We start from the raw sequence: 26,801 nt of genomic DNA, 5'->3' as shown, positions 1-26,801 counted from the left end.
ATTTTTGATCTTTTTTGTTTAAAAAAATTTGTGGTCCTGAAAAGGACCGTTTATAATATTTATTAGAATATGGAATTAAGCACGTTCACCACGTATACGTCTAGCCAATTGAATATCTTTTGGCATAATTGTGACACGTTTTGCATGAATGGCACACAAATTTGTATCTTCGAACAAACCAACTAAATATGCTTCACTTGCTTCTTGTAATGCCATAACAGCTGAACTCTGGAAACGTAAATCAGTTTTAAAATCTTGAGCAATTTCACGCACCAAACGTTGGAATGGCAATTTACGAATCAACAGTTCGGTACTCTTCTGATAACGACGAATTTCACGCAAAGCGACTGTACCTGGGCGATAACGATGTGGCTTCTTCACTCCACCAGTTGCCGGCGCACTTTTGCGAGCAGCTTTAGTGGCCAATTGTTTACGTGGCGCTTTACCACCAGTCGATTTACGGGCTGTTTGCTTTGTACGAGCCATTTCTCACTTTTATTTTTCACAATTCAAAATAAACACTGATCACTGAACACTTCACTTAATAAACCTAATTTTTATAAATGTGGAAATACATATAATAAAATACACAAAAACGTTTCATTTGTCCATTTTTTTAGGGTTGCAATATTGTGCGAGTTAAAATGAGATAGAAATATTTATGCCACATAATGGTAGCTCACTCAATGTTGTGGATTTTTGTATAAATAGCAGCTACGTTCGGTAACCAAGCTATTAGTTGTGAAGTGAAGTGATCAAGTGAAGTGTTCTTGTGAAAGCTAAAAAAAGTGCTAAATAGAAAAAATGACTGGTCGTGGCAAAGGTGGAAAAGGATTAGGTAAAGGTGGCGCCAAACGTCATCGCAAAGTTTTACGTGATAACATCCAAGGTATCACAAAGCCAGCTATTCGACGTTTAGCACGTCGTGGTGGCGTAAAACGTATATCTGGTTTAATATATGAAGAAACTCGTGGTGTTTTAAAAGTATTTTTGGAAAATGTTATCCGTGATGCAGTCACTTATACTGAACATGCTAAAAGGAAAACAGTTACGGCTATGGATGTTGTATATGCATTGAAGAGGCAGGGTCGTACATTGTATGGTTTCGGCGGTTAAATTCATTTTTACGGACATATTAACACAAAATAAATATACATTCAAACAAACGGTCCTTTTCAGGACCACAATATTTTTTAACAAAGATTTCAAAATTTCTCTAATACAATACATAACAGAAAGATATGTTATTAAGATGTACATGCATATGTAGTATGTATGAATGTTCGTTTAAACTAAGTAGCATACGTATGTATGCATAATGAAAACTCATGCAAATGAATATACCCCGACACAAGCCAAGCGATATAAATATGTCTATAATAGCAGGCTTATTTTCAAACATGGCATAAGTTCATTTTTGTAAAAAAATAAACTTAATCTGATTTTAGTAGCAAGAGTATCTGAATACACTAAACTATAAAGTATATAACAAAATTTACTTAAATCGACTTATATCATTTAAAAAAAAAAAGGACAAATTCACAGCTGCGAGTATACACATTAAAATAGCCATACTTATAACCAATTTAGGCAAACAAATTTTGCCAACGACCATACCACGCTGAATACATCGGTTCTCGTCCGATCACCGAAATTAAGCAGCGTCGGGCGCGGTTAGTACTTAGATGGGGGACCGCTTGGGAACACCGCGTGTTGTTGGCATATCCAACTTTTTCTTTTATTTTATGTATATATATGTACATAAATATTTTTTTTATTAAATTGCATTTAATTGAATAAATACTTGGAATACAATTTAATATTTCTATAGATTCAATGGAAAAATTTCATACGCGCGCATACATTTACGTGCATAATAATATTAGTTATAATTTTTTACCATATCAATTATTGATTTAAAGCTTATAAGCATTCATCATATAAATACAAAATGAATCTGCATAGTACAAATTCATACTCATCCACCTATTATAGTACTTAAAATGGACGCTGATGTCCGATTATGTTCAGATATGTATATTATAATCATATTGATAATTAGAATTTTTTTTATTTTTTTTTGAATGTCATGAAATTTCATTTAATTATACATATAAGTTGTAGACGTCCAATATCAATAATCAATTCAGACTAAAATTCCAAACTTTAGATGCCTTTAAGTGAAGCCATATAGGGTTACTCTAGTGTTGCAATAGAAATATTTAAAAAATTTTTTAAAATAAAATAATGTTGTTAAAACTCAACGAAGATAAGTTTTTTGATTTCTAATTTAACATATTTTATATATCCGAATTAAAATTTTGATTAGTACAAATATATTTTAAGAAATTTCACTTAATTGAGAAAAAATTCGATTTTATCAGTGCAAACTTTTGATTAAAATGCCTGACACTCCGAAAATATGAAATTCATCAATTTAAATGAATTCGTATATCAAACTAACACATTTCAGTTATCTATTTTTACATGAATATTTGCAATAACTTTAATATGTGAATTTTAATTAATTTATTAAGATGAAAAGTTTATCAAATGTAAATGGTACGTAGCACTGAAATGAAAACATTTGTCATCCATCTTTTCGCTGCGCTTCTCAAATTTTAAACAGAGTATCGCATTCTATGCGCTTGTATAAAAAAGTATAAATAGTGAGTTTGTGCTTTGTGTGCTTAAATTGATAAATATTTTCAAGTGTTAATAAAAGTTTAAATAAAATAATTAAGTGAAAATGTCTGACACAATCGCTGTTGCAAATGTTAGCTCACCAGTAGCTGCTTCTGCTGCTGTTGCTGAGAAGAAAGTTGCTGCTAAAAAAGCAACTAAACCCAAAAAACCATCGGTTGCTCCCACTCATCCACCAACTCAACAAATGGTAGATGCATCGATTAAGAATTTGAAGGAACGTGGTGGCTCATCACTTTTGGCAATTAAGAAATATATTAGTGCAACATATAAATGTGACGCCCAAAAATTGGCACCATTTATTAAGCGCTATTTGAAATCGGCTGTTACTAGTGGAAAATTGATTCAAACCAAAGGAAAGGGGGCATCTGGTTCATTTAAATTATCAGCTGCAGCCACTAAATCAGGTGATGGTAAGTCAAAATCGGTTGATAAATCAAAAGCCAAAAAAGATAGTGCAACATTAAAGAAAAAATCGTCGAGTGGTGTTAAAAAGGCAAGTGGTGAGAAAAAAGTGAAAAAAGCTGTTGCCACTAAGAAAACCGCCGAAAAAAAGAAAAGTGAGAAATCTAAGGCTAAAGACGCAAAAAAGACTGGCGCCGTTAAAGCCAAGCCAACCAAGTCGAAATCTGCCACCGCTAAGTCAAAGGCAACAAAAGCAAAAGCAACTGCTACCAAACCAAAAAAGGCTGCGACTAAAAAGCCAGCTGCAAAAAAGGCATCAGCTAAAAAATAAATATGCTGCGTTTTTTGTGATAATTTACAAGGACACAACATTCATTAAATGTTGAATTATCAATAAGCCCTTTTCAGGGCTACAAAATATACAAACAAAAAGATCAAAAATGTACGCAATACGTCTGACTACAGCGTTGCTTCGCCATAATAATTAACCGCTCTAGTGTCTGACACTGTAAGTCAGCCCTACCATGCTGACCAATTTTAAAATTGATGTTTCAATTGCAAAACAAAATTAAAAATTTTCATCGACTTAGAAAAATTCATATCTCTTTGTTAATTTATATTTTGTGGCCCTGAAAAGCGCCTTTTTGTTAACATTTTTTGATGTTTCAATTGCAAAACAAAATTAAAAATTTTCATCGACTTAGAAAAATTCATATCTCTTTGTTAATTTATATTTTGTGGCCCTGAAAAGGGCCTTTTTGTTAACATTTTTCACTTTTATACATATTTTCCTCAGTCGCACAAATTACTTGGAGCTTGTGTATTTGGTAACAGCCTTAGTACCCTCACTCACGGCATGCTTAGCCAATTCACCAGGCAACAATAGGCGTACGGCAGTTTGAATTTCGCGACTAGTAATTGTTGAACGTTTATTGTAATGAGCTAAACGTGATGCTTCAGCAGCAATACGTTCAAAAATGTCATTAACAAAACTGTTCATGATACTCATTGCTTTCGACGATATACCAGTATCAGGATGTACTTGTTTCAACACTTTATAAATGTAGATGGCATAACTTTCCTTCCTCTTACGCTTCTTCTTCTTGTCGTTTTTAGTAATATTCTTCTGAGCCTTACCGGCCTTCTTAGCTGCTTTACCACTAGTTTTAGGAGGCATATTTAATTTTCACAAAATCACTTCACTATCACTCACACTTTTTAATAATTTTCTAAGTGTCAAAATGCGCACCTTTAAGTGTATTTTTTCCGACAAACCATTCAACCTGTTCGTAACGATTCGCTAAATATTGCCGGCATTAATTTGAAAACATGCGATTGGGGTTGCTCAATGTACAAACGAAAAAGTATATAAGCGCAGCACAAATTGCGTTTAGGAAATAAAGTGCCCAAGCTATTCAGCTAGTGTGTGTATTTGTGAAAAAGTGTATTAAGTGAAATATATAACAACAATGTCTGGCCGTGGTAAAGGTGGTAAAGTAAAGGGAAAGGCAAAGTCACGTTCAAACCGTGCTGGTCTTCAATTCCCTGTCGGTCGTATTCATCGCTTGTTACGTAAAGGCAATTATGCTGAACGTGTTGGTGCCGGTGCTCCAGTATATTTAGCTGCTGTTATGGAATATTTGGCAGCTGAAGTTCTTGAATTGGCTGGTAATGCTGCACGTGATAATAAAAAAACTAGAATTATTCCACGTCATTTACAATTGGCTATTCGTAACGATGAAGAATTGAATAAACTATTGTCTGGAGTTACCATAGCTCAAGGTGGTGTTTTACCAAATATTCAAGCTGTACTTTTACCAAAGAAGACCGAAAAGAAAGCATAAGTGATGTAATCGCCGATTTACATATATTCTTAGACGCCAAATTTAAAACCGTCCTTTTCAGGACGACAAAATATATATACAAAGAGATTAATTATATTGTCATATATATGTATTTATCTATTTTAAAACCTATTAAAACACTTTTTGAAAGAAAAATTTAAAAGGTCATAAGTACACTTTTGGAAAATTTATTTTTTTAACGAAATCTGCGTTAACAACTACTTCAATTAATAAAATAGTGTTTGAAAATATTCATAAAAAAGTTGACTTACATCATTTTCCAGAAGAAAAAAAACTGAGCAACATTAAAAAAGTACAGCATGCAAGCTACTACATATTGTATGTATATATGTACATATGTATGTTTGTATGAGCATCTCGACAAAGGCGCAAAAAGTTGTGGCGTGTATTCATACGTACCAAAGGTACAAACACACAACCGTGCATACATACTAATGTATGTGTTTAGCAAATAAATGTGTATATACTCGTGAGTAGGTATACACACCATATTAAGGGTAAAACTACAGCTGCTACTATCAAAATACGAATTTTCATTAACAGTTGCTTCAGTTATTTTTGATCTTTTTTGTTTAAAAAAATTTGTGGTCCTGAAAAGGACCGTTTATAATATTTATTAAAATATGGAATTAAGCACGTTCACCACGTATACGTCTAGCCAATTGAATATCTTTTGGCATAATTGTGACACGTTTTGCATGAATGGCACACAAATTTGTATCTTCGAACAAACCAACTAAATATGCTTCACTTGCTTCTTGTAATGCCATAACAGCTGAACTCTGGAAACGTAAATCAGTTTTAAAATCTTGAGCAATTTCACGCACCAAACGTTGGAATGGCAATTTACGAATCAACAGTTCGGTACTCTTCTGATAACGACGAATTTCACGCAAAGCGACTGTACCTGGGCGATAACGATGTGGCTTCTTCACTCCACCAGTTGCCGGCGCACTTTTGCGAGCAGCTTTAGTGGCCAATTGTTTACGTGGCGCTTTACCACCAGTCGATTTACGGGCTGTTTGCTTTGTACGAGCCATTTCTCACTTTTATTTTTCACAATTCAAAATAAACACTGATCACTGAACACTTCACTTAATAAACCTAATTTTTATAAATGTGGAAATACATATAATAAAATACACAAAAACGTTTCATTTGTCCATTTTTTTAGGGTTGCAATATTGTGCGAGTTAAAATGAGATAGAAATATTTATGCCACATAATGGTAGCTCACTCAATGTTGTGGATTTTTGTATAAATAGCAGCTACGTTCGGTAACCAAGCTATTAGTTGTGAAGTGAAGTGATCAAGTGAAGTGTTCTTGTGAAAGCTAAAAAAAGTGCTAAATAGAAAAAATGACTGGTCGTGGCAAAGGTGGAAAAGGATTAGGTAAAGGTGGCGCCAAACGTCATCGCAAAGTTTTACGTGATAACATCCAAGGTATCACAAAGCCAGCTATTCGACGTTTAGCACGTCGTGGTGGCGTAAAACGTATATCTGGTTTAATATATGAAGAAACTCGTGGTGTTTTAAAAGTATTTTTGGAAAATGTTATCCGTGATGCAGTCACTTATACTGAACATGCTAAAAGGAAAACAGTTACGGCTATGGATGTTGTATATGCATTGAAGAGGCAGGGTCGTACATTGTATGGTTTCGGCGGTTAAATTCATTTTTACGGACATATTAACACAAAATAAATATACATTCAAACAAACGGTCCTTTTCAGGACCACAATATTTTTTAACAAAGATTTCAAAATTTCTCTAATACAATACATAACAGAAAGATATGTTATTAAGATGTACATGCATATGTAGTATGTATGAATGTTCGTTTAAACTAAGTAGCATACGTATGTATGCATAATGAAAACTCATGCAAATGAATATACCCCGACACAAGCCAAGCGATATAAATATGTCTATAATAGCAGGCTTATTTTCAAACATGGCATAAGTTCATTTTTGTAAAAAAATAAACTTAATCTGATTTTAGTAGCAAGAGTATCTGAATACACTAAACTATAAAGTATATAACAAAATTTACTTAAATCGACTTATATCATTTAAAAAAAAAAAGGACAAATTCACAGCTGCGAGTATACACATTAAAATAGCCATACTTATACCAATTTAGGCAAACAAATTTTGCCAACGACCATACCACGCTGAATACATCGGTTCTCGTCCGATCACCGAAATTAAGCAGCGTCGGGCGCGGTTAGTACTTAGATGGGGGACCGCTTGGGAACACCGCGTGTTGTTGGCATATCCAACTTTTTCTTTTATTTTATGTATATATATGTACATAAATATTTTTTTTATTAAATTGCATTTAATTGAATAAATACTTGGAATACAATTTAATATTTCTATAGATTCAATGGAAAAATTTCATACGCGCGCATACATTTACGTGCATAATAATATTAGTTATAATTTTTTACCATATCAATTATTGATTTAAAGCTTATAAGCATTCATCATATAAATACAAAATGAATCTGCATAGTACAAATTCATACTCATCCACCTATTATAGTACTTAAAATGGACGCTGATGTCCGATTATGTTCAGATATGTATATTATAATCATATTGATAATTAGAATTTTTTTTATTTTTTTTTGAATGTCATGAAATTTCATTTAATTATACATATAAGTTGTAGACGTCCAATATCAATAATCAATTCAGACTAAAATTCCAAACTTTAGATGCCTTTAAGTGAAGCCATATAGGGTTACTCTAGTGTTGCAATAGAAATATTTAAAAAATTTTTTAAAATAAAATAATGTTGTTAAAACTCAACGAAGATAAGTTTTTTGATTTCTAATTTAACATATTTTATATATCCGAATTAAAATTTTGATTAGTACAAATATATTTTAAGAAATTTCACTTAATTGAGAAAAAATTCGATTTTATCAGTGCAAACTTTTGATTAAAATGCCTGACACTCCGAAAATATGAAATTCATCAATTTAAATGAATTCGTATATCAAACTAACACATTTCAGTTATCTATTTTTACATGAATATTTGCAATAACTTTAATATGTGAATTTTAATTAATTTATTAAGATGAAAAGTTTATCAAATGTAAATGGTACGTAGCACTGAAATGAAAACATTTGTCATCCATCTTTTCGCTGCGCTTCTCAAATTTTAAACAGAGTATCGCATTCTATGCGCTTGTATAAAAAAGTATAAATAGTGAGTTTGTGCTTTGTGTGCTTAAATTGATAAATATTTTCAAGTGTTAATAAAAGTTTAAATAAAATAATTAAGTGAAAATGTCTGACACAATCGCTGTTGCAAATGTTAGCTCACCAGTAGCTGCTTCTGCTGCTGTTGCTGAGAAGAAAGTTGCTGCTAAAAAAGCAACTAAACCCAAAAAACCATCGGTTGCTCCCACTCATCCACCAACTCAACAAATGGTAGATGCATCGATTAAGAATTTGAAGGAACGTGGTGGCTCATCACTTTTGGCAATTAAGAAATATATTAGTGCAACATATAAATGTGACGCCCAAAAATTGGCACCATTTATTAAGCGCTATTTGAAATCGGCTGTTACTAGTGGAAAATTGATTCAAACCAAAGGAAAGGGGGCATCTGGTTCATTTAAATTATCAGCTGCAGCCACTAAATCAGGTGATGGTAAGTCAAAATCGGTTGATAAATCAAAAGCCAAAAAAGATAGTGCAACATTAAAGAAAAAATCGTCGAGTGGTGTTAAAAAGGCAAGTGGTGAGAAAAAAGTGAAAAAAGCTGTTGCCACTAAGAAAACCGCCGAAAAAAAGAAAAGTGAGAAATCTAAGGCTAAAGACGCAAAAAAGACTGGCGCCGTTAAAGCCAAGCCAACCAAGTCGAAATCTGCCACCGCTAAGTCAAAGGCAACAAAAGCAAAAGCAACTGCTACCAAACCAAAAAAGGCTGCGACTAAAAAGCCAGCTGCAAAAAAGGCATCAGCTAAAAAATAAATATGCTGCGTTTTTTGTGATAATTTACAAGGACACAACATTCATTAAATGTTGAATTATCAATAAGCCCTTTTCAGGGCTACAAAATATACAAACAAAAAGATCAAAAATGTACGCAATACGTCTGACTACAGCGTTGCTTCGCCATAATAATTAACCGCTCTAGTGTCTGACACTGTAAGTCAGCCCTACCATGCTGACCAATTTTAAAATTGATGTTTCAATTGCAAAACAAAATTAAAAATTTTCATCGACTTAGAAAAATTCATATCTCTTTGTTAATTTATATTTTGTGGCCCTGAAAAGCGCCTTTTTGTTAACATTTTTTGATGTTTCAATTGCAAAACAAAATTAAAAATTTTCATCGACTTAGAAAAATTCATATCTCTTTGTTAATTTATATTTTGTGGCCCTGAAAAGGGCCTTTTTGTTAACATTTTTCACTTTTATACATATTTTCCTCAGTCGCACAAATTACTTGGAGCTTGTGTATTTGGTAACAGCCTTAGTACCCTCACTCACGGCATGCTTAGCCAATTCACCAGGCAACAATAGGCGTACGGCAGTTTGAATTTCGCGACTAGTAATTGTTGAACGTTTATTGTAATGAGCTAAACGTGATGCTTCAGCAGCAATACGTTCAAAAATGTCATTAACAAAACTGTTCATGATACTCATTGCTTTCGACGATATACCAGTATCAGGATGTACTTGTTTCAACACTTTATAAATGTAGATGGCATAACTTTCCTTCCTCTTACGCTTCTTCTTCTTGTCGTTTTTAGTAATATTCTTCTGAGCCTTACCGGCCTTCTTAGCTGCTTTACCACTAGTTTTAGGAGGCATATTTAATTTTCACAAAATCACTTCACTATCACTCACACTTTTTAATAATTTTCTAAGTGTCAAAATGCGCACCTTTAAGTGTATTTTTTCCGACAAACCATTCAACCTGTTCGTAACGATTCGCTAAATATTGCCGGCATTAATTTGAAAACATGCGATTGGGGTTGCTCAATGTACAAACGAAAAAGTATATAAGCGCAGCACAAATTGCGTTTAGGAAATAAAGTGCCCAAGCTATTCAGCTAGTGTGTGTATTTGTGAAAAAGTGTATTAAGTGAAATATATAACAACAATGTCTGGCCGTGGTAAAGGTGGTAAAGTAAAGGGAAAGGCAAAGTCACGTTCAAACCGTGCTGGTCTTCAATTCCCTGTCGGTCGTATTCATCGCTTGTTACGTAAAGGCAATTATGCTGAACGTGTTGGTGCCGGTGCTCCAGTATATTTAGCTGCTGTTATGGAATATTTGGCAGCTGAAGTTCTTGAATTGGCTGGTAATGCTGCACGTGATAATAAAAAAACTAGAATTATTCCACGTCATTTACAATTGGCTATTCGTAACGATGAAGAATTGAATAAACTATTGTCTGGAGTTACCATAGCTCAAGGTGGTGTTTTACCAAATATTCAAGCTGTACTTTTACCAAAGAAGACCGAAAAGAAAGCATAAGTGATGTAATCGCCGATTTACATATATTCTTAGACGCCAAATTTAAAACCGTCCTTTTCAGGACGACAAAATATATATACAAAGAGATTAATTATATTGTCATATATATGTATTTATCTATTTTAAAACCTATTAAAACACTTTTTGAAAGAAAAATTTAAAAGGTCATAAGTACACTTTTGGAAAATTTATTTTTTTAACGAAATCTGCGTTAACAACTACTTCAATTAATAAAATAGTGTTTGAAAATATTCATAAAAAAGTTGACTTACATCATTTTCCAGAAGAAAAAAAACTGAGCAACATTAAAAAAGTACAGCATGCAAGCTACTACATATTGTATGTATATATGTACATATGTATGTTTGTATGAGCATCTCGACAAAGGCGCAAAAAGTTGTGGCGTGTATTCATACGTACCAAACACACAACCGTGCATACATATTAATGTATGTGTTTAGCAAATAAATGTGTATATACTCGTGAGTAGGTATACACACCATATTAAGGGTAAAACTACAGCTGCTACTATCAAAATACGAATTTTCATTAACAGTTGCTTCAGTTATTTTTGATCTTTTTTGTTTAAAAAAATTTGTGGTCCTGAAAAGGACCGTTTATAATATTTATTAAAATATGGAATTAAGCACGTTCACCACGTATACGTCTAGCCAATTGAATATCTTTTGGCATAATTGTGACACGTTTTGCATGAATGGCACACAAATTTGTATCTTCGAACAAACCAACTAAATATGCTTCACTTGCTTCTTGTAATGCCATAACAGCTGAACTCTGGAAACGTAAATCAGTTTTAAAATCTTGAGCAATTTCACGCACCAAACGTTGGAATGGCAATTTACGAATCAACAGTTCGGTACTCTTCTGATAACGACGAATTTCACGCAAAGCGACTGTACCTGGGCGATAACGATGTGGCTTCTTCACTCCACCAGTTGCCGGCGCACTTTTGCGAGCAGCTTTAGTGGCCAATTGTTTACGTGGCGCTTTACCACCAGTCGATTTACGGGCTGTTTGCTTTGTACGAGCCATTTCTCACTTTTATTTTTCACAATTCAAAATAAACACTGATCACTGAACACTTCACTTAATAAACCTAATTTTTATAAATGTGGAAATACATGTAATAAAATACACAAAAACGTTTCAATTGTCCATTTTTTTAGGGTTGCAATATTGTGCGAGTTAAAATGAGATAGAAATATTTATGCCACATAATGGTAGCTCACTCAATGTTGTGGATTTTTGTATAAATAGCAGCTACGTTCGGTAACCAAGCTATTAGTTGTGAAGTGAAGTGATCAAGTGAAGTGTTCTTGTGAAAGCTAAAAAAAGTGCTAAATAGAAAAAATGACTGGTCGTGGCAAAGGTGGAAAAGGATTAGGTAAAGGTGGCGCCAAACGTCATCGCAAAGTTTTACGTGATAACATCCAAGGTATCACAAAGCCAGCTATTCGACGTTTAGCACGTCGTGGTGGCGTAAAACGTATATCTGGTTTAATATATGAAGAAACTCGTGGTGTTTTAAAAGTATTTTTGGAAAATGTTATCCGTGATGCAGTCACTTATACTGAACATGCTAAAAGGAAAACAGTTACGGCTATGGATGTTGTATATGCATTGAAGAGGCAGGGTCGTACATTGTATGGTTTCGGCGGTTAAATTCATTTTTACGGACATATTAACACAAAATAAATATACATTCAAACAAACGGTCCTTTTCAGGACCACAATATTTTTTAACAAAGATTTCAAAATTTCTCTAATACAATACATAACAGAAAGATATGTTATTAAGATGTACATGCATATGTAGTATGTATGAATGTTCGTTTAAACTAAGTAGCATACGTATGTATGCATAATGAAAACTCATGCAAATGAATATACCCCGACACAAGCCAAGCGATATAAATATGTCTATAATAGCAGGCTTATTTTCAAAAATGGCATAAGTTCATTTTTGTAAAAAAATAAACTTAATCTGATTTTAGTAGCAAGAGTATCTGAATACACTAAACTATAAAGTATATAACAAAATTTACTTAAATCGACTTATATCATTTAAAAAAAAAAAGGACAAATTCACAGCTGCGAGTATACACATTAAAATAGCCATACTTATACCAATTTAGGCAAACAAATTTTGCCAACGACCATACCACGCTGAATACATCGGTTCTCGTCCGATCACCGAAATTAAGCAGCGTCGGGCGCGGTTAGTACTTAGATGGGGGACCGCTTGGGAACACCGCGTGTTGTTGGCATATCCAACTTTTTCTTTTATTTTATGTATATATATGTACATAAATATTTTTTTTATTAAATTGCATTTAATTGAATAAATACTTGGAATACAATTTAATATTTCTATAGATTCAATGGAAAAATTTCATACGCGCGCATACATTTACGTGCATAATAATATTAGTTATAATTTTTTACCATATCAATTATTGATTTAAAGCTTATAAGCATTCATCATATAAATACAAAATGAATCTGCATAGTACAAATTCATACTCATCCACCTATTATAGTACTTAAAATGGACGCTGATGTCCGATTATGTTCAGATATGTATATTATAATCATATTGATAATTAATAAGCATTCAATGAGAATTTTTTTTATTTTTTTTTTTGAATGTCATGAAATTTCATTTAATTATACATATAAGTTGTAGACGTCCAATATCAATAATCAATTCAGACTAAAATTCCAAACTTTAGATGCCTTTAAGTGAAGCCATATAGGGTTACTCTAGTGTTGCAATAGAAATATTTAAAAAATTTTTTAAAATAAAATAATGTTGTTAAAACTCAACGAAGATAAGTTTTTTGATTTCTAATTTAACATATTTTATATATCCGAATTAAAATTTTGATTAGTACAAATATATTTTAAGAAATTTCACTTAATTGAGAAAAAATTCGATTTTATCAGTGCAAACTTTTGATTAAAATGCCTGACACTCCGAAAATATGAAATTCATCAATTTAAATGAATTCGTATATCAAACTAACACATTTCAGTTATCTATTTTTACATGAATATTTGCAATAACTTTAATATGTGAATTTTAATTAATTTATTAAGATGAAAAGTTTATCAAATGTAAATGGTACGTAGCACTGAAATGAAAACATTTGTCATCCATCTTTTCGCTGCGCTTCTCAAATTTTAAACAGAGTATCGCATTCTATGCGCTTGTATAAAAAAGTATAAATAGTGAGTTTGTGCTTTGTGTGCTTAAATTGATAAATATTTTCAAGTGTTAATAAAAGTTTAAATAAAATAATTAAGTGAAAATGTCTGACACAATCGCTGTTGCAAATGTTAGCTCACCAGTAGCTGCTTCTGCTGCTGTTGCTGAGAAGAAAGTTGCTGCTAAAAAAGCAACTAAACCCAAAAAACCATCGGTTGCTCCCACTCATCCACCAACTCAACAAATGGTAGATGCATCGATTAAGAATTTGAAGGAACGTGGTGGCTCATCACTTTTGGCAATTAAGAAATATATTAGTGCAACATATAAATGTGACGCCCAAAAATTGGCACCATTTATTAAGCGCTATTTGAAATCGGCTGTTACTAGTGGAAAATTGATTCAAACCAAAGGAAAGGGGGCATCTGGTTCATTTAAATTATCAGCTGCAGCCACTAAATCAGGTGATGGTAAGTCAAAATCGGTTGATAAATCAAAAGCCAAAAAAGATAGTGCAACATTAAAGAAAAAATCGTCGAGTGGTGTTAAAAAGGCAAGTGGTGAGAAAAAAGTGAAAAAAGCTGTTGCCACTAAGAAAACCGCCGAAAAAAAGAAAAGTGAGAAATCTAAGGCTAAAGACGCAAAAAAGACTGGCGCCGTTAAAGCCAAGCCAACCAAGTCGAAATCTGCCACCGCTAAGTCAAAGGCAACAAAAGCAAAAGCAACTGCTACCAAACCAAAAAAAGCTGCGACTAAAAAGCCAGCTGCAAAAAAGGCATCAGCTAAAAAATAAATATGCTGCGTTTTTTGTGATAATTTACAAGGACACAACATTCATTAAATGTTGAATTATCAATAAGCCCTTTTCAGGGCTACAAAATATACAAACAAAAAGATCAAAAATGTACGCAATACGTCTGACTACAGCGTTGCTTCGCCATAATAATTAACCGCTCTAGTGTCTGACACTGTAAGTCAGCCCTACCATGCTGACCAATTTTAAAATTGATGTTTCAATTGCAAAACAAAATTAAAAATTTTCATCGACTTAGAAAAATTCATATCTCTTTGTTAATTTATATTTTGTGGCCCTGAAAAGCGCCTTTTTGTTAATATTTTTTGATGTTTCAATTGCAAAACAAAATTAAAAATTTTCATCGACTTAGAAAAATTCATATCTCTTTGTTAATTTATATTTTGTGGCCCTGAAAAGGGCCTTTTTGTTAACATTTTTCACTTTTATACATATTTTCCTCAGTCGCACAAATTACTTGGAGCTTGTGTATTTGGTAACAGCCTTAGTACCCTCACTCACGGCATGCTTAGCCAATTCACCAGGCAACAATAGGCGTACGGCAGTTTGAATTTCGCGACTAGTAATTGTTGAACGTTTATTGTAATGAGCTAAACGTGATGCTTCAGCAGCAATACGTTCAAAAATGTCATTAACAAAACTGTTCATGATACTCATTGCTTTCGACGATATACCAGTATCAGGATGTACTTGTTTCAACACTTTATAAATGTAGATGGCATAACTTTCCTTCCTCTTACGCTTCTTCTTCTTGTCGTTTTTAGTAATATTCTTCTGAGCCTTACCGGCCTTCTTAGCTGCTTTACCACTAGTTTTAGGAGGCATATTTAATTTTCACAAAATCACTTCACTATCACTCACACTTTTTAATAATTTTCTGTCAAAATGCGCACCTTTAAGTGTATTTTTTCCGACAAACCATTCAACCTGTTCGTAACGATTCGCTAAATATTGCCGGCATTAATTTGAAAACATGCGATTGGGGTTGCTCAATGTACAAACGAAAAAGTATATAAGCGCAGCACAAATTGCGTTTAGGAAATAAAGTGCCCAAGCTATTCAGCTAGTGTGTGTATTTGTGAAAAAGTGTATTAAGTGAAATATATAACAACAATGTCTGGCCGTGGTAAAGGTGGTAAAGTAAAGGGAAAGGCAAAGTCACGTTCAAACCGTGCTGGTCTTCAATTCCCTGTCGGTCGTATTCATCGCTTGTTACGTAAAGGCAATTATGCTGAACGTGTTGGTGCCGGTGCTCCAGTATATTTAGCTGCTGTTATGGAATATTTGGCAGCTGAAGTTCTTGAATTGGCTGGTAATGCTGCACGTGATAATAAAAAAACTAGAATTATTCCACGTCATTTACAATTGGCTATTCGTAACGATGAAGAATTGAATAAACTATTGTCTGGAGTTACCATAGCTCAAGGTGGTGTTTTACCAAATATTCAAGCTGTACTTTTACCAAAGAAGACCGAAAAGAAAGCATAAGTGATGTAATCGCCGATTTACATATATTCTTAGACGCCAAATTTAAAACCGTCCTTTTCAGGACGACAAAATATATATACAAAGAGATTAATTATATTGTCATATATATGTATTTATCTATTTTAAAACCTATTAAAACACTTTTTGAAAGAAAAATTTAAAAGGTCATAAGTACACTTTTGGAAAATTTATTTTTTTAACGAAATCTGCGTTAACAACTACTTCAATTAATAAAATAGTGTTTGAAAATATTCATAAAAAAGTTGACTTACATCATTTTCCAGAAGAAAAAAAACTGAGCAACATTAAAAAAGTACAGCATGCAAGCTACTACATATTGTATGTATATATGTACATATGTATGTTTGTATGAGCATCTCGACAAAGGCGCAAAAAGTTGTGGCGTGTATTCATACGTACCAAAGGTACAAACACACAACCGTGCATACATACTAATGTATGTGTTTAGCAAATAAATGTGTATATACTCGTGAGTAGGTATACACACCATATTAAGGGTAAAACTACAGCTGCTACTATCAAAATACGAATTTTCATTAACAGTTGCTTCAGTTATTTTTGATCTTTTTTGTTTAAAAAAATTTGTGGTCCTGAAAAGGACCGTTTATAATATTTATTAAAATATGGAATTAAGCACGTTCACCACGTATACGTCTAGCCAATTGAATATCTTTTGGCATAATTGTGACACGTTTTGCATGAATGGCACACAAATTTGTATCTTCGAACAAACCAACTAAATATGCTTCACTTGCTTCTTGTAATGCCATAACAGCTGAACTCTGGAAACGTAAATCAGTTTTAAAATCTTGAGCAATTTCACGCACCAAACGTTGGAATGGCAATTTACGAATCAACAGTTCGGTACTCTTCTGATAACGACGAATTTCACGCAAAGCGACTGTACCTGGGCGATAACGATGTGGCTTCTTCACTCCACCAGTTGCCGGCGCACTTTTGCGAGCAGCTTTAGTGGCCAATTGTTTACGTGGCGCTTTACCACCAGTCGATTTACGGGCTGTTTGCTTTGTACGAGCCATTTCTCACTTTTATTTTTCACAATTCAAAATAAACACTGATCACTGAACACTTCACTTAATAAACCTAATTTTTATAAATGTGGAAATACATATAATAAAATACACAAAAACGTTTCATTTGTCCATTTTTTTAGGGTTGCAATATTGTGCGAGTTAAAATGAGATAGAAATATTTATGCCACATAATGGTAGCTCACTCAATGTTGTGGATTTTTGTATAAATAGCAGCTACGTTCGGTAACCAAGCTATTAGTTGTGAAGTGAAGTGATCAAGTGAAGTGTTCTTGTGAAAGCTAAAAAAAGTGCTAAATAGAAAAAATGACTGGTCGTGGCAAAGGTGGAAAAGGATTAGGTAAAGGTGGCGCCAAACGTCATCGCAAAGTTTTACGTGATAACATCCAAGGTATCACAAAGCCAGCTATTCGACGTTTAGCACGTCGTGGTGGCGTAAAACGTATATCTGGTTTAATATATGAAGAAACTCGTGGTGTTTTAAAAGTATTTTTGGAAAATGTTATCCGTGATGCAGTCACTTATACTGAACATGCTAAAAGGAAAACAGTTACGGCTATGGATGTTGTATATGCATTGAAGAGGCAGGGTCGTACATTGTATGGTTTCGGCGGTTAAATTCATTTTTACGGACATATTAACACAAAATAAATATACATTCAAACAAACGGTCCTTTTCAGGACCACAATATTTTTTAACAAAGATTTCAAAATTTCTCTAATACAATACATAACAGAAAGATATGTTATTAAGATGTACATGCATATGTAGTATGTATGAATGTTCGTTTAAACTAAGTAGCATACGTATGTATGCATAATGAAAACTCATGCAAATGAATATACCCCGACACAAGCCAAGCGATATAAATATGTCTATAATAGCAGGCTTATTTTCAAACATGGCATAAGTTCATTTTTGTAAAAAAATAAACTTAATCTGATTTTAGTAGCAAGAGTATCTGAATACACTAAACTATAAAGTATATAACAAAATTTACTTAAATCGACTTATATCATTTAAAAAAAAAAAGGACAAATTCACAGCTGCGAGTATACACATTAAAATAGCCATACTTATACCAATTTAGGCAAACAAATTTTGCCAACGACCATACCACGCTGAATACATCGGTTCTCGTCCGATCACCGAAATTAAGCAGCGTCGGGCGCGGTTAGTACTTAGATGGGGGACCGCTTGGGAACACCGCGTGTTGTTGGCATATCCAACTTTTTCTTTTATTTTATGTATATATATGTACATAAATATTTTTTTTATTAAATTGCATTTAATTGAATAAATACTTGGAATACAATTTAATATTTCTATAGATTCAATGGAAAAATTTCATACGCGCGCATACATTTACGTGCATAATAATATTAGTTATAATTTTTTACCATATCAATTATTGATTTAAAGCTTATAAGCATTCATCATATAAATACAAAATGAATCTGCATAGTACAAATTCATACTCATCCACCTATTATAGTACTTAAAATGGACGCTGATGTCCGATTATGTTCAGATATGTATATTATAATCATATTGATAATTAGAATTTTTTTTATTTTTTTTTGAATGTCATGAAATTTCATTTAATTATACATATAAGTTGTAGACGTCCAATATCAATAATCAATTCAGACTAAAATTCCAAACTTTAGATGCCTTTAAGTGAAGCCATATAGGGTTACTCTAGTGTTGCAATAGAAATATTTAAAAAATTTTTTAAAATAAAATAATGTTGTTAAAACTCAACGAAGATAAGTTTTTTGATTTCTAATTTAACATATTTTATATATCCGAATTAAAATTTTGATTAGTACAAATATATTTTAAGAAATTTCACTTAATTGAGAAAAAATTCGATTTTATCAGTGCAAACTTTTGATTAAAATGCCTGACACTCCGAAAATATGAAATTCATCAATTTAAATGAATTCGTATATCAAACTAACACATTTCAGTTATCTATTTTTACATGAATATTTGCAATAACTTTAATATGTGAATTTTAATTAATTTATTAAGATGAAAAGTTTATCAAATGTAAATGGTACGTAGCACTGAAATGAAAACATTTGTCATCCATCTTTTCGCTGCGCTTCTCAAATTTTAAACAGAGTATCGCATTCTATGCGCTTGTATAAAAAAGTATAAATAGTGAGTTTGTGCTTTGTGTGCTTAAATTGATAAATATTTTCAAGTGTTAATAAAAGTTTAAATAAAATAATTAAGTGAAAATGTCTGACACAATCGCTGTTGCAAATGTTAGCTCACCAGTAGCTGCTTCTGCTGCTGTTGCTGAGAAGAAAGTTGCTGCTAAAAAAGCAACTAAACCCAAAAAACCATCGGTTGCTCCCACTCATCCACCAACTCAACAAATGATAGATGCATCGATTAAGAATTTGAAGGAACGTGGTGGCTCATCACTTTTGGCAATTAAGAAATATATTAGTGCAACATATAAATGTGACGCCCAAAAATTGGCACCATTTATTAAGCGCTATTTGAAATCGGCTGTTACTAGTGGAAAATTGATTCAAACCAAAGGAAAGGGGGCATCTGGTTCATTTAAATTATCAGCTGCAGCCACTAAATCAGGTGATGGTAAGTCAAAATCGGTTGATAAATCAAAAGCCAAAAAAGATAGTGCAACATTAAAGAAAAAATCGTCGAGTGGTGTTAAAAAGGCAAGTGGTGAGAAAAAAGTGAAAAAAGCTGTTGCCACTAAGAAAACCGCCGAAAAAAAGAAAAGTGAGAAATCTAAGGCTAAAGACGCAAAAAAGACTGGCGCCGTTAAAGCCAAGCCAACCAAGTCGAAATCTGCCACCGCTAAGTCAAAGGCAACAAAAGCAAAAGCAACTGCTACCAAACCAAAAAAGGCTGCGACTAAAAAGCCAGCTGCAAAAAAGGCATCAGCTAAAAAATAAATATGCTGCGTTTTTTGTGATAATTTACAAGGACACAACATTCATTAAATGTTGAATTATCAATAAGCCCTTTTCAGGGCTACAAAATATACAAACAAAAAGATCAAAAATGTACGCAATACGTCTGACTACAGCGTTGCTTCGCCATAATAATTAACCGCTCTAGTGTCTGACACTGTAAGTCAGCCCTACCATGCTGACCAATTTTAAAATTGATGTTTCAATTGCAAAACAAAATTAAAAATTTTCATCGACTTAGAAAAATTCATATCTCTTTGTTAATTTATATTTTGTGGCCCTGAAAAGCGCCTTTTTGTTAACATTTTTTGATGTTTCAATTGCAAAACAAAATTAAAAATTTTCATCGACTTAGAAAAATTCATATCTCTTTGTTAATTTATATTTTGTGGCCCTGAAAAGGGCCTTTTTGTTAACATTTTTCACTTCCTCAGTCGCACAAATTACTTGGAGCTTGTGTATTTGGTAACAGCCTTAGTACCCTCACTCACGGCATGCTTAGCCAATTCACCAGGCAACAATAGGCGTACGGCAGTTTGAATTTCGCGACTAGTAATTGTTGAACGTTTAAAAAAAGTGCTAAATAGAAAAAATGACTGGTCGTGGCAAAGGTGGAAAAGGATTAGGTAAAGGTGGCGCCAAACGTCATCGCAAAGTTTTACGTGATAACATCCAAGGTATCACAAAGCCAGCTATTCGACGTTTAGCACGTCGTGGTGGCGTAAAACGTATATCTGGTTTAATATATGAAGAAACTCGTGGTGTTTTAAAAGTATTTTTGGAAAATGTTATCCGTGATGCAGTCACTTATACTGAACATGCTAAAAGGAAAACAGTTACGGCTATGGATGTTGTATATGCATTGAAGAGGCAGGGTCGTACATTGTATGGTTTCGGCGGTTAAATTCATTTTTACGGACATATTAACACAAAATAAATATACATTCAAACAAACGGTCCTTTTCAGGACCACAATATTTTTTAACAAAGATTTCAAAATTTCTCTAATACAATACATAACAGAAAGATATGTTATTAAGATGTACATGCATATGTAGTATGTATGAATGTTCGTTTAAACTAAGTAGCATACGTATGTATGCATAATGAAAACTCATGCAAATGAATATACCCCGACACAAGCCAAGCGATATAAATATGTCTATAATAGCAGGCTTATTTTCAAAAATGGCATAAGTTCATTTTTGTAAAAAAATAAACTTAATCTGATTTTAGTAGCAAGAGTATCTGAATACACTAAACTATAAAGTATATAACAAAATTTACTTAAATCGACTTATATCATTTAAAAAAAAAAAGGACAAATTCACAGCTGCGAGTATACACATTAAAATAGCCATACTTATACCAATTTAGGCAAACAAATTTTGCCAACGACCATACCACGCTGAATACATCGGTTCTCGTCCGATCACCGAAATTAAGCAGCGTCGGGCGCGGTTAGTACTTAGATGGGGGACCGCTTGGGAACACCGCGTGTTGTTGGCATATCCAACTTTTTCTTTTATTTTATGTATATATATGTACATAAATATTTTTTTTATTAAATTGCATTTAATTGAATAAATACTTGGAATACAATTTAATATTTCTATAGATTCAATGGAAAAATTTCATACGCGCGCATACATTTACGTGCATAATAATATTAGTTATAATTTTTTACCATATCAATTATTGATTTAAAGCTTATAAGCATTCATCATATAAATACAAAATGAATCTGCATAGTACAAATTCATACTCATCCACCTATTATAGTACTTAAAATGGACGCTGATGTCCGATTATGTTCAGATATGTATATTATAATCATATTGATAATTAATAAGCATTCAATGAGAATTTTTTTTATTTTTTTTTTTGAATGTCATGAAATTTCATTTAATTATACATATAAGTTGTAGACGTCCAATATCAATAATCAATTCAGACTAAAATTCCAAACTTTAGATGCCTTTAAGTGAAGCCATATAGGGTTACTCTAGTGTTGCAATAGAAATATTTAAAAAATTTTTTAAAATAAAATAATGTTGTTAAAACTCAACGAAGATAAGTTTTTTGATTTCTAATTTAACATATTTTATATATCCGAATTAAAATTTTGATTAGTACAAATATATTTTAAGAAATTTCACTTAATTGAGAAAAAATTCGATTTTATCAGTGCAAACTTTTGATTAAAATGCCTGACACTCCGAAAATATGAAATTCATCAATTTAAATGAATTCGTATATCAAACTAACACATTTCAGTTATCTATTTTTACATAATATTTGCAATAACTTTAATATGTGAATTTTAATTAATTTATTAAGATGAAAAGTTTATCAAATGTAAATGGTACGTAGCACTGAAATGAAAACATTTGTCATCCATCTTTTCGCTGCGCTTCTCAAATTTTAAACAGAGTATCGCATTCTATGCGCTTGTATAAAAAAGTATAAATAGTGAGTTTGTGCTTTGTGTGCTTAAATTGATAAATATTTTCAAGTGTTAATAAAAGTTTAAATAAAATAATTAAGTGAAAATGTCTGACACAATCGCTGTTGCAAATGTTAGCTCACCAGTAGCTGCTTCTGCTGCTGTTGCTGAGAAGAAAGTTGCTGCTAAAAAAGCAACTAAACCCAAAAAACCATCGGTTGCTCCCACTCATCCACCAACTCAACAAATGGTAGATGCATCGATTAAGAATTTGAAGGAACGTGGTGGCTCATCACTTTTGGCAATTAAGAAATATATTAGTGCAACATATAAATGTGACGCCCAAAAATTGGCACCATTTATTAAGCGCTATTTGAAATCGGCTGTTACTAGTGGAAAATTGATTCAAACCAAAGGAAAGGGGGCATCTGGTTCATTTAAATTATCAGCTGCAGCCACTAAATCAGGTGATGGTAAGTCAAAATCGGTTGATAAATCAAAAGCCAAAAAAGATAGTGCAACATTAAAGAAAAAATCGTCGAGTGGTGTTAAAAAGGCAAGTGGTGAGAAACAAGTGAAAAAAGCTGTTGCCACTAAGAAAACCGCCGAAAAAAAGAAAAGTGAGAAATCTAAGGCTAAAGACGCAAAAAAGACTGGCGCCGTTAAAGCCAAGCCAACCAAGTCGAAATCTGCCACCGCTAAGTCAAAGGCAACAAAAGCAAAAGCAACTGCTACCAAACCAAAAAAGGCTGCGACTAAAAAGCCAGCTGCAAAAAAGGCATCAGCTAAAAAATAAATATGCTGCGTTTTTTGTGATAATTTACAAGGACACAACATTCATTAAATGTTGAATTATCAATAAGCCCTTTTCAGGGCTACAAAATATACAAACAAAAAGATCAAAAATGTACGCAATACGTCTGACTACAGCGTTGCTTCGCCATAATAATTAACCGCTCTAGTGTCTGACACTGTAAGTCAGCCCTACCATGCTGACCAATTTTAAAATTGATGTTTCAATTGCAAAACAAAATTAAAAATTTTCATCGACTTAGAAAAATTCATATCTCTTTGTTAATTTATATTTTGTGGCCCTGAAAAGCGCCTTTTTGTTAATATTTTTTGATGTTTCAATTGCAAAACAAAATTAAAAATTTTCATCGACTTAGAAAAATTCATATCTCTTTGTTAATTTATATTTTGTGGCCCTGAAAAGGGCCTTTTTGTTAACATTTTTCACTTTTATACATATTTTCCTCAGTCGCACAAATTACTTGGAGCTTGTGTATTTGGTAACAGCCTTAGTACCCTCACTCACGGCATGCTTAGCCAATTCACCAGGCAACAATAGGCGTACGGCAGTTTGAATTTCGCGACTAGTAATTGTTGAACGTTTAAAAAAAGTGCTAAATAGAAAAAATGACTGGTCGTGGCAAAGGTGGAAAAGGATTAGGTAAAGGTGGCGCCAAACGTCATCGCAAAGTTTTACGTGATAACATCCAAGGTATCACAAAGCCAGCTATTCGACGTTTAGCACGTCGTGGTGGCGTAAAACGTATATCTGGTTTAATATATGAAGAAACTCGTGGTGTTTTAAAAGTATTTTTGGAAAATGTTATCCGTGATGCAGTCACTTATACTGAACATGCTAAAAGGAAAACAGTTACGGCTATGGATGTTGTATATGCATTGAAGAGGCAGGGTCGTACATTGTATGGTTTCGGCGGTTAAATTCATTTTTACGGACATATTAACACAAAATAAATATACATTCAAACAAACGGTCCTTTTCAGGACCACAATATTTTTTAACAAAGATTTCAAAATTTCTCTAATACAATACATAACAGAAAGATATGTTATTAAGATGTACATGCATATGTAGTATGTATGAATGTTCGTTTAAACTAAGTAGCATACGTATGTATGCATAATGAAAACTCATGCAAATGAATATACCCCGACACAAGCCAAGCGATATAAATATGTCTATAATAGCAGGCTTATTTTCAAAAATGGCATAAGTTCATTTTTGTAAAAAAATAAACTTAATCTGATTTTAGTAGCAAGAGTATCTGAATACACTAAACTATAAAGTATATAACAAAATTTACTTAAATCGACTTATATCATTTAAAAAAAAAAAGGACAAATTCACAGCTGCGAGTATACACATTAAAATAGCCATACTTATACCAATTTAGGCAAACAAATTTTGCCAACGACCATACCACGCTGAATACATCGGTTCTCGTCCGATCACCGAAATTAAGCAGCGTCGGGCGCGGTTAGTACTTAGATGGGGGACCGCTTGGGAACACCGCGTGTTGTTGGCATATCCAACTTTTTCTTTTATTTTATGTATATATATGTACATAAATATTTTTTTTATTAAATTGCATTTAATTGAATAAATACTTGGAATACAATTTAATATTTCTATAGATTCAATGGAAAAATTTCATACGCGCGCATACATTTACGTGCATAATAATATTAGTTATAATTTTTTACCATATCAATTATTGATTTAAAGCTTATAAGCATTCATCATATAAATACAAAATGAATCTGCATAGTACAAATTCATACTCATCCACCTATTATAGTACTTAAAATGGACGCTGATGTCCGATTATGTTCAGATATGTATATTATAATCATATTGATAATTAATAAGCATTCAATGAGAATTTTTTTTATTTTTTTTTTTGAATGTCATGAAATTTCATTTAATTATACATATAAGTTGTAGACGTCCAATATCAATAATCAATTCAGACTAAAATTCCAAACTTTAGATGCCTTTAAGTGAAGCCATATAGGGTTACTCTAGTGTTGCAATAGAAATATTTAAAAAATTTTTTAAAATAAAATAATGTTGTTAAAACTCAACGAAGATAAGTTTTTTGATTTCTAATTTAACATATTTTATATATCCGAATTAAAATTTTGATTAGTACAAATATATTTTAAGAAATTTCACTTAATTGAGAAAAAATTCGATTTTATCAGTGCAAACTTTTGATTAAAATGCCTGACACTCCGAAAATATGAAATTCATCAATTTAAATGAATTCGTATATCAAACTAACACATTTCAGTTATCTATTTTTACATGAATATTTGCAATAACTTTAATATGTGAATTTTAATTAATTTATTAAGATGAAAAGTTTATCAAATGTAAATGGTACGTAGCACTGAAATGAAAACATTTGTCATCCATCTTTTCGCTGCGCTTCTCAAATTTTAAACAGAGTATCGCATTCTATGCGCTTGTATAAAAAAGTATAAATAGTGAGTTTGTGCTTTGTGTGCTTAAATTGATAAATATTTTCAAGTGTTAATAAAAGTTTAAATAAAATAATTAAGTGAAAATGTCTGACACAATCGCTGTTGCAAATGTTAGCTCACCAGTAGCTGCTTCTGCTGCTGTTGCTGAGAAGAAAGTTGCTGCTAAAAAAGCAACTAAACCCAAAAAACCATCGGTTGCTCCCACTCATCCACCAACTCAACAAATGGTAGATGCATCGATTAAGAATTTGAAGGAACGTGGTGGCTCATCACTTTTGGCAATTAAGAAATATATTAGTGCAACATATAAATGTGACGCCCAAAAATTGGCACCATTTATTAAGCGCTATTTGAAATCGGCTGTTACTAGTGGAAAATTGATTCAAACCAAAGGAAAGGGGGCATCTGGTTCATTTAAATTATCAGCTGCAGCCACTAAATCAGGTGATGGTAAGTCAAAATCGGTTGATAAATCAAAAGCCAAAAAAGATAGTGCAACATTAAAGAAAAAATCGTCGAGTGGTGTTAAAAAGGCAAGTGGTGAGAAAAAAGTGAAAAAAGCTGTTGCCACTAAGAAAACCGCCGAAAAAAAGAAAAGTGAGAAATCTAAGGCTAAAGACGCAAAAAAGACTGGCGCCGTTAAAGCCAAGCCAACCAAGTCGAAATCTGCCACCGCTAAGTCAAAGGCAACAAAAGCAAAAGCAACTGCTACCAAACCAAAAAAGGCTGCGACTAAAAAGCCAGCTGCAAAAAAGGCATCAGCTAAAAAATAAATATGCTGCGTTTTTTGTGATAATTTACAAGGACACAACATTCATTAAATGTTGAATTATCAATAAGCCCTTTTCAGGGCTACAAAATATACAAACAAAAAGATCAAAAATGTACGCAATACGTCTGACTACAGCGTTGCTTCGCCATAATAATTAACCGCTCTAGTGTCTGACACTGTAAGTCAGCCCTACCATGCTGACCAATTTTAAAATTGATGTTTCAATTGCAAAACAAAATTAAAAAT

At 32.6% G+C, this 26,801-nt stretch overlaps 6 non-coding genes across 6 annotated transcripts; all 6 read left to right on the top strand.

The window, feature by feature from the left end:
• Positions 1-1,603: 1,603 nt before the first annotated feature.
• LOC137235962 (5S ribosomal RNA) lies at positions 1,604-1,722 on the top strand. Its single transcript, XR_010948164.1, has one exon. It is a non-coding gene; the product is annotated as a 5S ribosomal RNA (ribosomal RNA).
• A 5,407-nt stretch (positions 1,723-7,129) lies between these two features.
• Positions 7,130-7,248, top strand: LOC137235961 (5S ribosomal RNA). The gene has a single exon (XR_010948163.1). It is a non-coding gene; the product is annotated as a 5S ribosomal RNA (ribosomal RNA).
• A 5,399-nt stretch (positions 7,249-12,647) lies between these two features.
• Positions 12,648-12,766, top strand: LOC137235959 (5S ribosomal RNA). Its single transcript, XR_010948161.1, has one exon. It is a non-coding gene; the product is annotated as a 5S ribosomal RNA (ribosomal RNA).
• Positions 12,767-18,186: 5,420 nt separating this feature from the next.
• Positions 18,187-18,305, top strand: LOC137235958 (5S ribosomal RNA). Its single transcript, XR_010948160.1, has one exon. It is a non-coding gene; the product is annotated as a 5S ribosomal RNA (ribosomal RNA).
• Positions 18,306-21,430: 3,125 nt separating this feature from the next.
• On the top strand, positions 21,431-21,549 carry LOC137235957 (5S ribosomal RNA). Its single transcript, XR_010948159.1, has one exon. It is a non-coding gene; the product is annotated as a 5S ribosomal RNA (ribosomal RNA).
• Positions 21,550-24,703: 3,154 nt separating this feature from the next.
• Positions 24,704-24,822, top strand: LOC137235956 (5S ribosomal RNA). Its single transcript, XR_010948158.1, has one exon. It is a non-coding gene; the product is annotated as a 5S ribosomal RNA (ribosomal RNA).
• The last annotated feature ends 1,979 nt before the right edge of the window (positions 24,823-26,801 follow it).

Source organism: Eurosta solidaginis, unplaced genomic scaffold (assembly GCF_040869045.1).
Source record: "Eurosta solidaginis isolate ZX-2024a unplaced genomic scaffold, ASM4086904v1 ctg00001140.1, whole genome shotgun sequence".
Classification (NCBI taxonomy): Eukaryota; Metazoa; Arthropoda; class Insecta; order Diptera; family Tephritidae; genus Eurosta; species Eurosta solidaginis.
This window is presented reverse-complemented; position numbering and strand designations above follow the sequence as displayed.